At 42.2% G+C, this 2,391-nt stretch overlaps 1 protein-coding gene across 1 annotated transcript in view; it reads right to left on the bottom strand.

Moving 5' to 3' along the window:
* The window catches only part of LOC107300612 (fructose-bisphosphate aldolase B-like), a gene marked incomplete at its 3' end in the record, with an annotated part of 8,819 nt that extends 6,726 nt beyond the window's left edge, over positions 1-2,093 (bottom strand). The window contains exon 1 of the mRNA XM_015829922.1: positions 1,957-2,093. The remainder of the gene's footprint in view (positions 1-1,956) is intronic.
* Between the last annotated feature and the right edge of the window lie 298 nt (positions 2,094-2,391).

The following is a 2,391-nucleotide window of genomic DNA, read 5'->3' as shown; positions in this document are numbered from 1 at the left end:
ATCTTTAGAGCTGGAATAATGAACTAAAGAAGATAATACGGTAGGAGAAGATGTGGACTGTTTTGAAACCTGGTGCGTTGTGCAGTAAGCAGTCATGGCTTGGACAAAGACAGAGGGCGGTTTTAATAGAAAAGACTGGTTTATCTTTGATGTCTCTTCAGGCTCTTCATTGAAGAATAACCGCCATACCCTCTTCCAACGCGTGGGTTGGTGTTTGAAGATAACAAGTGGAGCAATATTTTCTTCCCTACTATTGAATTTTCTCATTGTTTGTATAATGGATAAATAGCAGCAGTAGTAGAGAAAAAGATGGCATCAAAGCAGCAATGAGGGAAACAAGAGGGGCTGAAGAAGCATTCTCCTCCAGAGCTCCTAAAATCTTTGGAAATCCATGTCCCTGATGGACACCTTTGAGAGAAAAGTGGTCCTGATGCAGCCACGGGAAGCCTAGCTGTGTTCTTCATCCAGCCAAAGATGACTCTTTTAAATTACTTTTTATTGTCTTCCTGGCATTTCAGAACACACATGGCCACTCTCCTGGTTTTGGCAGACAGTAAGAACTAAGAACTTTCTTTGTGTACAGAAGATAATAGGATTTTCTCATCCCAATAGTAAATCAGCTTTCCCAATAGATTTTTGTAAGTCCTTGACTTAACAGGGCACGTTTCATAGCCTTAATGAATGTTTGCCTGAAATCTTGGATGAACATTGAGCTACATCTGAAGCATTCTTTCAACCTACTCTACAACTACCTTGCTTGGAAGCACAGTTAGGTAACACGAATGTTGTCAACTCTAATTCTCATAAGTCCAAGATGGCACGGTCATAGGAAAGACTGATGGCAGCTAGAGTCCAACAATACCTGAAGGGTAATATGTTACTCACTGTGGGATTTAAATGTATGCTTACTGGGGAATATGAACAACTCCACCAGGTCGCCTTTGGGTAAATGACTCTTTTGGGACTGGCTGTCATTGCTTAGAGCAGCCACTTCGTCAATACTACATACATCCTCTCTCATGGTATGTGGAAGAGTGCTCACAAGATTCTATAAATCCAATAAATAAATTCTCCAAATTCCAAGAGTGTCATCATCTCATGAAGATTGCATATCATTACAATGAAGGACCGGTCATTCCACTCCTTTGCTCCATTGTTAATAGCAGAAATGCTGGGGAATCTACTCCAGCAATATCTGCAGAGCCATAGATCGGTCCCTCCAGTTTATGATGGTAGAAGCCCCAAAAGAGAGTTATTAACCACATCTCAGCAATCTGCCCAGCCCCCAAAGGAGCTCCTTGAGACCAATCTTCTGTTTTATATTCCCTCCATGTTTACATGGGGATCCGCCTACTCCTGACGTGGCAAAGATCTAGGTTGCTTTTAATAGGACTAACTTCTTGCATAATTGGAGCAAGATTTCTTAAAGATATTAAGGGATCCGGGACTGTATCCTTATTCTGGATAGAGAGACATTTCATTAACGGCTTCGAAGCCGTGAAATCCCTCGAGTGAGATTTAGTAAGAGAAAGGAGATTCTACATCGGAGAGGAAGATACTCAGTGAAACAATTTTCAGACGCAAGAAGAGTTGATGGATTCTAAATAACAAATCCGTAGCTTGAGTAGGAAGAACAAAATCCTCTGCATTTGTGTAACAAATGAAAACGTTTGGAGTTGAAGACCTTCGCTCTCGTCCTGAACGTAGCTTTCTGAGGGACCGGAGGCTTTAACACAGTTTAGAAATGGGTTGAGCGATTGTTGAATCGATTCCAACCTTTCTCCGTCAATATAAGGAGTTATCCTTCAGTAGGAGCTAGACAGGCTCCGTTTTAAACTGAGAAGGATTTATTTTTTCACCCATCTCCGGGAGTATCCAGACTTTCTCTTATTTACAAACATCCCTTTCTCTGTTGCCTAGTTTCCCAAGAGCCATCATGAACACATTTGCACGTACCGTGTTGGTGGATCTTCACTGCCTCTCCCAGAAATTCTTGTGAATGGATGAGGTGGCTTCAGCCAAACGGGGCGAATTCTGCCACGCGGAAACTTTTTATATCTTTCACGCAATGCTACTAGTTAACTCTTCCCCTAAATTTCTTTCCCTCTTCCTCCACTTCAAGCTGGTTGGCAGATTGTAACTCCTCAGCAGTTCTGATTGGCTGTGAAGGGTGATAAGGTTTGTCCAATAAGAGAGGTGTGTGTGTGTGTGTGTGTGTGTGTGTGTGTGTTTTGCTTGCCTGCCTGCCTACTTCCCTCCCCCTCTTTCTATGATATAATAGTTAGGTGCACAAACAACTGCCCTGTGTACTCAAGTGCAAGACATTTTGCAACGCCTGCAATATGATGAAAGAAGCAAGGTTTTGCAAAGGGGAAAATAGCCAGAAAGTTC

This window comes from Protobothrops mucrosquamatus, unplaced genomic scaffold, assembly GCF_001527695.2.
Source record: "Protobothrops mucrosquamatus isolate PMUCROS unplaced genomic scaffold, P.Mucros_1.0 scaffold7642, whole genome shotgun sequence".
In the NCBI taxonomy this organism is placed as follows: Eukaryota; Metazoa; Chordata; class Lepidosauria; order Squamata; family Viperidae; genus Protobothrops; species Protobothrops mucrosquamatus.
This window is presented reverse-complemented; position numbering and strand designations above follow the sequence as displayed.